Genomic DNA, 13,226 nt, shown 5'->3' on the forward strand with positions numbered 1-13,226 from the left:
ATGGGCCCAAGAGGTGTAGTGATGTCATGATGTACACATTCCAGAAAGCAAAGCAATATAGGGAGATAAAAGCAAAAGTGTACCTACCAACGTATCCAATCAACTTAGTTGCCCCTTTGCTATATTGAATTTTTCTAGTATGCTTGTGGCACTCGGTCTTCACTCAGTAGATAATTTATTCTCAATTCCTTTTGGGTTCATTAAATACAAAGCTGAGCTCCAAAATTTCATTGAGGGTAACACTCAGGTTTTATTCATTTATACATATATCCCTATCAGCACAAAGAAGAATGACTGATTCAAGAAAAAACTGTAATATTTTTAAAAATCAGAAGGGTATTTGAAACTCAGTTTTTAAGTTTTTAGTGTTAAGAGTTATATAGACTTAATGCCATGAGAAATAAGTGTCAGAGAATCAATTACCATATCAGTGGTATATAATGACAGATGGAATGACTAAGTCATCCTCCATTTGCCCTCAAATCTTCAAATTAACAGGTATCAAATATTTATAGTACATTCTATCAAAAATTTCATATACAGTCAATACACAGTCATACACAGTCATATACAGTCTCACATAATGGGAGCACAAATTTTTTAATCCATTAATACAATTTTGCTAAAGAAAATATTCAGACCCCCCCACCTTTTTTTCAGTTAACATTATGTAATGGGTATCATTCCTTGTCCACTTACACAGCTGGGACTCGTTCTTTTAAAACAAATTCATAGACTACTAGAGGAAACTTCCAATAATTTCATAATTCTATTATTTGTTAGGATTCAGGGGCTTAGCTTCCTACCAATTTCATGTCATAAGCTAAAATGCTAAGTCCATTTTTATGCACTCATCTGCATTTACACAACTACAAGAATAAAATATTTATGAGTACCACATTTTGATAGATACTTCAAAATTTCCTTCCCATGGACAATAATTAGCCCTTTTTATTGTATCCTAGTCATCACAGATGTTAGAAATCATTTCCACATTTATAAACAGAGAGACAAAAATGAAGCCACAATTCACATAATGAATTATAAAGACCAGATCACATTTCTTAGCTTTTGAGGTTAAGGAGACCCAATGATTTTGTAATATTGCAAAATTTATTCAACTTGCAAAATCTATTCAATCTTTCTATCAATTTCTGTACTCATAACATGAGAGGGATAATACTCTTAAAAACTCATCGAATATTACAAAGATTAAGTGAAATCATAAATGAAAGTCATTCACTCTCACATATGCTATTTTCCTTGCTGAAAGTTGTTTACTTGGCATATCAACTCACTTCTAATCACTCATCAATGCTAATTTATTTGTTTGTTTGTATTGAGTATAATTGACACACAACTATTGGTTATATTAGTACATTAGTTATACTGTTATATGAGTTTCAGGAGGAAAGCATAAGGAATAGACAATAATATACATCATGCTATGTTGCATAATATACATTATGCTATGTTGACCACAGTATAGTTATGATCTGTTACCAATCCTATCACAATATTATTGGCTGTATTCTTTGTGCTGTATGTTTTATTCTTGTGACTCATTTATTCCATAACTGGAAGCCTGTACCTCTAAATTTTCTTCAGCTATTTTGTACTCTCCCCTCTGGCAACCACATATTTGTTGTCTGTATTTATGGTCTGTTTCTGCTTTTTGTCTGTTTGTTTGTTCATTTGTTTTTGTTAATAGTAGTTAAATTGTACCCTTTAATGCAGTCTTCTTGATTCTCTGGTTTCCTCAAACATATTTAATTCCCTGTGTTACATCTTCATAGTAGTGAATGTATTTTAATTGTTAATGAGTGTCATTCTTGCTAGAATAAGTTTCATGTTACACATGTGGTTATTTAAGTGAAAATCCAACAAATGAGGTTTAAAGGGACCATATCTCAACTTAATAAAGGCCATATATGAAAAAACTACAGCTAATATCATCCTAAATGGGGAGAAACTGAGAGCTTTTCCTCTACAGTTAGGAGCAAGAAGGAATGTCCACTCTCACCACTTTCATTTAACATAGTACTGGAAATCCTATCCACAGGAATCAGACAACATGAGAAATAAAAGGAATTGAAATATGCAAGGGAGAAGTAAAACTTTCTCTAGTCACAGATGACAAGATGCTCTATGTACAAAACCTGAAGGAGCCTATGAAAAACTTCCTAGAACCAATACACAAATTCCTAGAATTCGTACACAAAGTCTCAGGATAAAAAACACAAAATCAATGTCCAAAAATATTGCATTTCTAGAAACCAATAATGAATCAGCAGAAAGAGAAATTAAGGGATAGGTCCCAGTTACACTACTTATTAATAATATAATTTGTTACCAACTTTTTCACTTTTCTTATCCTTCTTTCTTCAAGAGAAGTTCTTGAATATATCCTATATATAGGATATATTTTATCCTGTAATGTAATGTAGTTTTCAACCAGGGTGCCAAATGTATTAGAAATAACATGAGAGGGTTACATGCATTTAAGCATTTATAATGTCAGGATCTTGACATAGTGTCCTACATAGTGGGGGTAAATTGAACAAGAGGGTGCAAGACGAATCTCTTCTCTTCATCTTTTTTTCTTTTTAAAGATTTATTTATTGAATTTAGAAAGAGGGAGAGGAAGGGAGAGCACAGGTGGGGGGAGGCACAGACAGGGAAGATCTTCAAGCAGTCTCCTCACTGAGCAGATCCTAGGGGGATTGATCCCAGGACCCATTGTTCATGACCTGAGCTAAAACCAAGAGTTGGATGCTTAATTGATTGAGACACCAGGGGTCTGCATCTCATTTCTGGTACATTGCCCCCAATATTGATATCACATTTTGGTAGAACCAGTGAAAAAAACACTCATTTGCAATTTCTGAGACTCCTTTTTTGGTTATTTTCAAAGTATCTGCATTGAACTGTCTGTTGTCAACTGAACATCACATTATATTCTAAGTTGTTCTCAGTGCTGTGGAGAAAACTGGGATGCTATTTCTGAGAGTCCGCCTCCCTCTATTTTTTTAATTTATGATTTGTCAGTGATAGGACTTGGTGAAAATTTTGGAGGTTGGAAGGGAAGCAGAGGATATTGCTTTCCACTTTGTACCCAGATTGGTGCATATAACCTAGATTCATAGTGGATTTTCAAAAGAGCTTGAAAACTACCAACTTTATTGCTAATGCTATTAGTAGATGCTTTCTCAGAAATAGCTGAGTCACTATGATTTCCCATTAAGCTTTTTTGAAGCATTCTCTCAGGGCTTCAACATAGTTTGGTATTAGTTTCCTCAACATTCTCTCTGGTACTCAAAGTTTTCCTTCCATAGCTATCTCTTTCATTATTTTTAAAAGCTAAAATTCCTCCAATATCGTCTTTCTTTCTAAAGGACTTACAGAAATCCTATCTTCACCTGAATCCTGACTGACAAGTGATCCATGCTGTAAGAATTTGCAAATTTATGATTTCTTATAATTACAACATTTTGTGATTCCATATATAACTGGCAGTATAGTCTTAAACAAAATATACTGATTCATGAGATGTTAGCAAAGACAGGAGGTAAGACAGTGTATTATTCCACAGCAACTCTTTGTGGGTGTAAACCCAAAAAGATCAAGTAGCTACTAGCACAAAGGAGAAAAGTAGGTTGAGTCTTGCAACATGCTGCATCAAAAAGAAGAGCAGAAGATGTTAGTTAGCAGTTGGGATAAACAAAATAGTGAATGGTGTTCCTCTTCATGTAAAGTAATTCCTCTTCTCTAAAGTAATTCCTATAATTCTGTAATTCCAACTGCCATGGAGAATGGGAATTGAGGAATAGAGTCACCAAGGCATAGGGGACGAACCTCCCTGCCCCAGTTAATTTTCCTTTGGCAGACACTTTGTTTCAGAAGGACAATTTGGGAGGACACAGGCTTTTAGGGATTGGAATTTCAGAATATGGTGTGTACTTGATATTACACTGGTCAAATCAAATGATTCTGTCTTGTGGAGAGATTCCTCAGAGAATAAGAACACCAATGTGTGGGAACTGGGGAGGGAAAGCCTGCTAAGACAGAAGGATGCCAGAGATTCTGCATATGCTAAGCCAAATATGCTAAATGTAGATTTGGTCAAATTGCATGAGCAAAAAGGAAAGAACTTAAGGATGCAAACAATAAAATAGGTGAATCTCCAAAATATGGCTGAGCAAGAGAAACAGACTTCAACATTCACAATTAGTGATTTCTTTTATAAGAAATTCCAGAAAAGGAAAAGTGATTTCTGTGACCAAAAGACATCTGTGTTTATCTGAATCCACTAGCAGGCATGGAGACCAGAAGGAATGGCTGGGAAGAGGCCAAATAAATTATTAAGTATGATGCAGATATTCTATATATGCTTTGTCAATAGTTGTACAGATTTGTTGGGTTTAAATGATTATATTTGCTTTTATGTAAGACATAATACGTTTGTTTACATTGACACAACTAGAATGTATCAGAAATCTTTAATTTATAAATGGTTTAAAATATGGAAAGATTGGAGGGGAGACAAGATGGCGGGGAAGTAGGAGGAGGCACCCTTTCAACCTGTACCCTAAAGTGAGCTGATTACCTTCCAAAGAACTCCGATCACCCACGAAATCAGCCTGAGATCAGAATTATACATGTCTGGATCTCTACTGGAGCAGAAGATGCCAGTGGGCAGAAAAAGTGGAGTGGGAAAGTCAGACTGATATCGGAAGATAAACAAAAGAGGGAGGGAGCCACCAGAGGCGACCCGATGGAAAGTAATATCCCAATACGAGAGTGCCCTGAGCCTGGGGACCAGCATTAACTCGGGAGTCTGGTAGAAAGCACTCAAAAAGAGCAAAGGATCACAGGGGGGGAAATTGTGGGAGGGGTGTTAGGGTCGGGGCTTAAGTCCCGACCCAGGACAGCCACCCCTGGCACAGAGCCAGAGAGAGTGCGGCAGAGAAACCAGGTCTCAGTCCCTGAACCACCAGCATGCCTGAGAGTGCGTGGCGCGTGGCTCCCATGAGGGGCTGGGAGCCTCGCCAGCCAACAGAAGCACAGCCTTTTTGCAGTCCCCAAGCCAGTGCCCTGCCCTGCCATCAGAGTCCGAGGCGGGCCCCACACCCTTTACTGAGAGAGGTGCACACGAACGACAGCCGGGTGCTCTCGGACAGGAAAGACCAGGCACTCCCAGCCCGGGCCAGTGGGAAAATCTCAGTGTGCAATCACTGCTTGGAACTTCTCTGGCAGTCTGGAACTGCCTAGACAGCCGCCGCTGCCATGGTTTTGGGTACAAGCAAAAAATCCTGAGTCCCCAGGGACCGGGACTGGGCACCTGCTTTGCCAGCAACCAAGGGGAGATTTATATGGGCTCTGCAGCCAGACTGAGGCTTCTCTCTGAGAGGGAGGTCAGGGTGCAGTTTGCTTCCCTCTAAACCTACAAAAACCATCAAAAGCGGTCAAGGCGAGAGAAAAACAAAAATGAACAAATATAAAAACCTCCAGTGAACAAAAGCCTGAAAAAAACCAGTTTCCTCAGAGCCCATCCCCTTGAGAGGGGGCGGGAGAGAACATCATTGACTGAAAACCCACGTGGCAGGCCCCTCCCCCAGAAAACCAACCAGAAAAGTAAAAAAAAAAAAAATACTACAAGAGAACAACCACCACTACTTTATAGGACAATTTTTATTATTAATTCGATCCTACTATTCTGGCTCATTTTTTTATATAGTTAATTTTTTATTATTATATAAATAATTTTTTAACCTATTTACTATCACAGTGAGATGTCCAGTACATCAAATTCCATAAAACTTTCTAACCTAAACTTTTTGATACATACACCTGTGTTTTCCTTTTGCATTTTTATTTTTTAAATTTCTTTTTTTTTAAAATTTTAGTTTAGTTTAGTCTAGTTTATTCCTTTTTAAAATTTTTATTATCTAATATTCATATAGAGTTAAACATCAAGGTAATCCCCTTTCCCCAATCACTGCCACCCCTATAGGTAAACCAATTCCTAATCCCCCATTATCTTAGGAAAGTTGAGTCCTTTAACAAAGATATCAAGATACATCCAGGAAGAATCAAAACAACCTTCCTCACCCACACTGAGAATTTACAGCCATTCTCCCATCTTTTTCTTCCACCAGTATTTCTGTGTTTTTGTGTTTGTCCTAATAGTATATAAATCTTACATTCGGGGTTCTTTTTGACGAGGCTCTTTTTTTATTTGCATATATATATGCAAATATATATATATTTTTCTCTTGGCATATACTTTTAACAGTCTTTTTGTTTGTCTGTGTCTGTTTGTATACTTCATAAATCTTACCTTGGGGTCCATTTGGGCTGACCCTTCTCTTTTTTTTTTTTTTCCAATTTATTTATTTTCAGAAAAACAGTATTCATTATTTTTTCACCACACCCAGTGCTCCATGCAAGACGTGCCCTCTATAATACCGACCATCTGGTACCCCAACCTCCCACCCCCCCCGCCACTTCAAACTCCTCAGATTGTTTTTCAGAGTCCCTAGCCTCTCATGGTTCACCTCCCCTTCCAATTTACCCAAAAGCACATACCCTCCCCAATGTCCATAACCCTACCCCCCTTCTCCCAACCCCCCCTCCCCCCAGCAACCCACAGTTTGTTTCCTGAGATTAAGAGTCACTTATGGTTTTTCTCCCTCCCTATCCCATCTTGTTTCATGAAGTGGTGATGCAACATGGGGGCTTAAGTGGGTAGGAGAAGAATCCATGAACCTTCTCTTTTATCTCACCTTTCTTTCCTGTCTCTCTCCCTCTCTCTTTTTTTCTTTTCCTTTTCTTTTTCCCCCCATTTGGGTGGGGAACCCTGATTGCTCAGAAGCATTCCAGGGTGCACCTTGACAGCACGACAGGCGATACACCCAGCTACACCCGTTCAGCCATCTCTCACCAAAATGACTATGAGGAGGAATGCCCAACAGAAGAAATATACAGAGGATGGACCTTCTGAAACAGAGCTAACAGCTATCACATAGACAATATGTCGGAAAGAGAATTCAGGCTAACAATTATCCAAGCAATAGCTAGGTTGGAGAAAGCCATGGGTGACCAAACAGAATTGATTAGGACCAAACTGAAAACAACCAGAGATCATGTTTTCAGTATTAGGGAAGAGCTGAAAGCTACCAGGGATGAGGTTCATAATATACTCAATGAGTTCCAATCGAATCTAAATTCTCTCAACGTTAGAGTAACTGAGTCAGAAGATAGAATTAGTGATCTGGAGGACAAACAGATAGAGAGAAAGGATCAGGAGGAAGCCTGGAACAAACAGCTTAGAAGCCACGAAAACAGAATCAGGGAAATAAATGATGCCATGAAACGTTCCAACGTCAGAATTATTGGAATCCCTGAAGGGGAGGAGAAAGAAAGAAGTCTAGATATATAGTGGAACAAGTTCTTCATGAAAATTTTCCCAATCTCGTGAGTGGAACCAGCGTTCATGTACTAGAGGCCAAAAGGTTTCCCCCCAAGATTACAGATTCTTGAAAGTCCTTGAGACACCTAATAGTAAGAATGAAGAATTATAATTGTAGGCAGAACCTCTTGAAAGCAGCTAGGACAAAGAAGATCCTTACGTAGAGAGGAAAGCCCATCAGAATAACGTCAGACCTGTCCACAGAGAACTGGCAAGCCAGAAAGGGCTGGCAAGATATATTCAGGGCACTGAATGAGAAGAACATGCAGCTAAGAATACTTTATCCAGCAAGACTGATATTCAAAATGGATGGAGGGATAAAGAGTTTCCAAGACCGGCAAGGCTTAAAAGACTATGCAACCACCAAGCCGACACTGCAGGAAATATTAAGGGGGCTTCTTTAAAGGAGGAAAAAGCCCAAGACTAGCATTGAACAGAAATATAGAGACAATCTACAGAAAGAAAGACTTCAAAGGTAACACAATGTCAATAAAAACATATCTATCAATAATCACCCTCAATGTGAATGGCCTAAATGCACCCATAACATGGCACAGGGTTGCAGATTGGATAAAACAACAGGACCCACCCATATGTTGTCTACAAGAGACCTATTTTGAACCTAAAGATACACCCAGACTGAAAGTGAAGGGATGGAGAAGCATCTTTCATGCCAATGGGCCTCAAAAGAAGGCTGGGGTAGCGATTCTCCTATCAGACAAATTAGACTTTAAACTAAAGACTGTAGTCAGAGATACAGAAGGACACTACATCATTCTTAAAGGGACTATCCACCAAGATGATGTAACATTTGTAAATATCTATGCCCCCAATATGGGAGCAGCCAATTACATAAGAAAACTGTTAATCAAGATAAAGAGTCATATTGATATGAATACACTAATCATTGGAGATCTTAACATGCCTCTCTCAGAAATAGATCATCGAAGCAGAAAATCAATAAAGAAACAAGAGCATTAAATGACACATTGGACCAGATAGACCTCATAGATATATACAGAACATTCCACCCTAAAACAATAGAATAATCATTCTTCTCAAGTGCACATGGAACATTCTCAAGAATAGACCACATACTGGGTCACAAATCAGGACTCAACCGATACCAAAAGACTGAGATTATTCCCTGCACATTCTCAGATCACTATGCTTTGAAACTGGATCTCAATCACAAGGAAAAGTTCCGAAGGAACTCAAACACCTGGAAGCTAAAGACCACCTTGCTTAAGAATGCTTGGATCAACCAGGAGATCAAGGAAGAACTGAAAAAATTAATGGAAACCAATGACAATTAAGACCCTTCGATCCAAAACCTATGATATATAGCAAAGGCAGTCCTAAGGGGGAAATACATAGCCATCCAAGCCTCCCTCAAAAAAATTGAAAAATCTAGAACATAGCAGCTATCTCTATACCTTAAAGAACTGGAGAATCAACTACAAATCAAACCAACTCCACACTAAGAAGAGAAATAATCAAGATTAGAGCTGAGATCAATGAGGTAGAAAGCAGAGATACAGTAGAACATATCAATGAAACTAGAAGCTGTTTTTTTGAGAGACTCAATAAGATCGATAAACCATTGGTGACATTAATCCCAAAAGAAAAGAGAGAAAGCTCAACTACATAAAATTAAGAATGAAAAGGGAGAGATCGCAACGAACACCAAGGAAGTAGAAACAATCATCAGAAGTTATTATCAACAGTTATATGCCAATAAGCTAAGCAACCTAGATGAAATGGATGCATTCCTGGAAAACTATAAACTCCCAAAACTGAACCAGGAAGAAATTGACAACCTGAATAGACCAATATCTAGTAACGAGATTGAAGCGGTGATCAAAAACCTTCCAAGAAAAAAGAGCCCAGGACCTGATGGATTCCCTGGGGAATCTACCAAAACTTCAAAGAAGAAATAACACCTATTCTCCTGAAGCTGTTTCAAAAAATTGAAGCAGAAGGAAAACTTCCACACTCTTTCTAGGAAGCCAGCATTACCCTGATCTCCAAACCAGGCAAACACCCTACCAAAAAGGAGAATTTCAGTCCAATATCACTGATGAATATGGATGCTAAGATTCTCAACAAGATCTTAGCCAACAGGATCCAACTGCACATTAAAAAGATTATCCACCATGACCAGGTGGGATTCATTCCTGGGCTACAAGGATGGTTCAACATTCACAAATCAATCGATGTGATAGAACAAATCATTAAGAGGAGGGAGAAGAACCACATGGTCCTCTCAATTCATGCAGAAAAAGCATTTGACAAAATCCAGCATCCGTTCCTGATTAAAACGCTTCAAAGTATACGGCTAGAGGGAACATTCCTGAAGTTCATCAAATCTATCTATGAAAAATCCACAGCAAATATTATCCTCAATGGAAAAAAGCTTGCAGCCTTCCTGTTGAGATCAGAAACACGACAAGGATGCCCACTATCACCACTCTGGTTCAACAATGTATTAGAAGTCCTAGCAACAGCAATCAGACAACAAAGAGAAATAAAAGGTATCCAAATTGGTAATGAAGAAGTCAAACTCTCTCTCTTTGCAGATGACATGATCCTTTATATGGAAACTCAAAAGACTCCCTTCCCCAACTACTAGAACTCATACAGCAATTCAGCAACATGGCAGGATACAAAGTCAATGTACAGAAATCAGTGGCTTTCTTATACACTAATAATGAAAATACAGAAAGGGAAATTAGAGAATTGATTCCATTTACTATAGCACCAAGAACCATAAGATACCTGGGACTAAACCTAACCAAAGAGGTAAATGATCTGTACTCGAGGAACTACAGAACACTCATGAAAGAAATTGAAGAAGACACAAAAAGAGGGAAGACCATTCCATGCTCTTGGATCGGAAGAATAAACATTGTTAGAATGTCTATACTGCCTAGAGCAATCTATATTCAATATAATCTATATTGAATTATATTGAATATAATCTATTCAATAAATGGTGCTGGGAAAACTGGACAGCTATATGTAAAAGAATGAAACTCAACCATTCTCTTACACTGTACACAAAGATAAACTCAAAATGGATAAAAGACCTCAATGTGAGACAGGAATCCATCAGAATCCTAGAGGAGAACATAGGCAGTAATCTCTTCGATATCAGCCACAGCAACTTCTTTCAAGATATGTCTCCAAAGGCAAAGGAAACAAAAGCGAAGATGAACTTTTGGGACTTCATCAAAATCAAAGGTTCTGCACAGCAAAGGTAACAGTCAAAAAAACAAAGAGGCAACCCACGGAATGGGAGAAGATATTTGCAAATGACAGTACAGACAAAAGGTTGATATCCAGGATATATAATGAACTCCTCAAACTCAACAAACACAAAACAGACAATCATATCAAAAAATGGGCAGAAGATATGGACAGACACTTCTACAATGAATATTGGAATGCCAATAGTTAGAATGGCCGATATTAGCAAGACAGGAAACAACATGTGTTGGAGAGGATGTGGAGAAAGAGGAACCCTCTTCCACTGTTGGTGGGAATACAAGTTGGTGCAGCCTCTTTGGAGAACAGTGTGGAGATTCCTCAAGAAATTAAAAATACAACTTCCCTATGACCCTGCCATTGCACTACTGGGTATTTACCCCAAAGATACAGATGTAGAGAAAAGAAGGGCCATCTGTACCCCAATGTTTATAGCAGCAATGGCCACGGTCGCCAAACCGTGGAAAGAACCAATATGCCCTTCAACGGACGAATGGATAAGGAAGATGTGGTCCATATACACTATGGAGTATTATGCCTCCATCAGAAAGGACGAATACCCAACTTTTGTAGCAACATGGATGGGACTGGAGGAGATTATGCTGAGTGAAATAAGTCAAGCATAGAGAGTTAATTATCATACGGTTTCACTTATTTGTGGAGCATAACAAATAGCATGGAGGACATGGGGAGTTATAGAGGAGAAGGGAGTTGGGGGAAATTGGAAGGGGAGGTGAACCATGAGAGACTATGGACTCTGAAAAACAATCTGAGGGTTTTGAAGGGGCGGGGGGTGGAAGGTCGGGGTACCAGGTGGTGGGTATTATAGAGGGCACAGATTGCACGGAGCACTGGGTGTGGTGCAAAAATAATGAATACTGTTATGCTGAAAATAAAAAATAAATTAAAAAAAATATGGAAAGATTCCCCTAACACAGAAATAAATAAATCATACCTTGAATTTCTTCCAAGAATCACTTTCATTGTTATAATATAAATGAATCTAAGCAAAGTCTGGGGTTCAATTATTTCTGCACAGAACCTTAACTGACAAAATTTATAAATATTATATGTTGCAATCAACTTCTTCTGAAGTCCTGTTCATATTGATTCTTTTTGACCACTTCTTATGATTCAAAAAATGTTCTATATGGTATGTAGAGTGATAAATCCTTTCCAGGAAAATTTTCTGTTTACTTTGCCCAGAACCATCAGGAAATCCATATCCATGGCATTTCTAGCCTTATGAAATGTATTTCTAATAGTATAAGACTTGAAAGTCAGAATTATGCCTTAATTTATGGCCTGCAGAATTGTGGTTTTAGGAGTCATGAAAAAAACATTAACCATATTGTACATCTCCATCAGAGCTCTGGAATGGTCAGGTGCATTATCAATGAACAACAATATTTTGAAAGGAATCTTTTACTGAGCAGTAAGTCTCAACAGTGAGCTTAAAATCTTTAATAAACCATGTTATAAACAGAATTGCTGCCATCCAGGCTCTGTTATTCCATTTGTAGAATTGCAGAAGAGTAGGTTTAGCATAATTTTTAGACCTAGGTCTTTCAAAATGGTCGAGAACATTGGCTTCAATTTAGAGTCACTAGCTGCCTTAGCCTTAACAAAAGAGTTAGCCTAGACTTTGAAGCTTTGAAGCCAGGTGTTGGCTATTCTTCTCTAGCTATAAAAGTGGTATATAGAATCTTCACCCACTATAAATCTTTTTCATCTACAGTGAAGGTATGTGGTTTAGTGTAGTCACCTTCTTTAATTGTCTTAGCTAGATCTTCTGGATAATTCACTTCAGGTACTACATCAGTCCTTGCTACTTACTTTTTACTTTTGAGTTAGGTAGATGGCTTCTTTCCTTAAACCTCATGAGCAAGCCTTGCTTGCTTTGACTTTTTTTCTGTAGCTTTCTCACCACTCTTAGTCTTGATAGAATGGAAGAGAATTAGGTCCTTGCTTTGCATTAGGCTTTGGTTTAATGAAATACTATGGGTTGTTTGATCTTCTATCTAGTAGACTAAAACATTCTCCCTATCAGCAATAAGGCTGCTTCTGCCTTTCTTATCACTCAAGTGTTCACTGGAATAACACATTTAATTTCCTTCAAGAGCTTTTTCTTATCTTTTTTTTTCTCTTTCTAAAGATTATTTATTTGTTTGAGAGAGTGATCAGGAGGGAGAAAGGGAAAAAGAATATGAAATAGCTTCCACACTGAGCTGAGAGCCAGACACAGGGCTCAATCCCACAACCACAAGATCATGCCCTGATCAGGAACCAAGAGTCAGATACTTAGCCAACTGAGCACCCAGGCCCCCCAAGAACTTTAACTTTCTATTCACAGCTTGGCTAACTAGTGCAAGAGAACCAGGTTTTGGCCTATCCCGGCTTTTTGTATGCTTTCCTCAATAAGCTTAATCATTTCTAGCTTTTGACTTAAAGTGGGACACAGGTAATTCTTCCTTTCACTTGTACATTT

The sequence above is a fragment of the Neovison vison genome, chromosome 12 (assembly GCF_020171115.1).
Source record: "Neovison vison isolate M4711 chromosome 12, ASM_NN_V1, whole genome shotgun sequence".
Classification (NCBI taxonomy): domain Eukaryota; kingdom Metazoa; phylum Chordata; class Mammalia; order Carnivora; family Mustelidae; genus Neogale; species Neogale vison.